Consider the following 328-nt stretch of genomic DNA (forward strand, 5'->3'; position numbering starts at 1 on the left):
ATCATGTATGTTCAGGCATTTTACTCCCGGATAACGAAGCCTTTACAAATTAAGTCTAATCTTATAAAAATGAAAGTGAGTCATGCATAGAAATACTCATACTTTCTGGCCCCACCAAAACTTCTATGGAAACATGATTATCATCTTCGATCCCCCGAGGTAAAATCATGGCGATCAGACCCTTGAGGGGCGGCTGCGAAGCCATTACGTCGACAAGAACTCATCGAATTCTTAGAAGATAACGTTATCACCTGTCTCGACACGAGCCGCCTGATCAGTTCAAAATCCAGGCGAAGCTACCCCAGACTAACCGATTTTGATGATGTAA

General features: G+C 42.7%; 1 protein-coding gene across 1 annotated transcript in view; it reads right to left on the reverse strand.

The window, feature by feature from the left end:
• Positions 1-328, reverse strand: part of LOC119591758 — a 22,399-nt gene that overhangs the window by 20,951 nt on the left and 1,120 nt on the right. The window lies entirely within an intron of this gene.

The sequence above is a fragment of the Penaeus monodon genome, chromosome 29, assembly GCF_015228065.2.
Source record: "Penaeus monodon isolate SGIC_2016 chromosome 29, NSTDA_Pmon_1, whole genome shotgun sequence".
NCBI classification, from domain to species: domain Eukaryota; kingdom Metazoa; phylum Arthropoda; class Malacostraca; order Decapoda; family Penaeidae; genus Penaeus; species Penaeus monodon.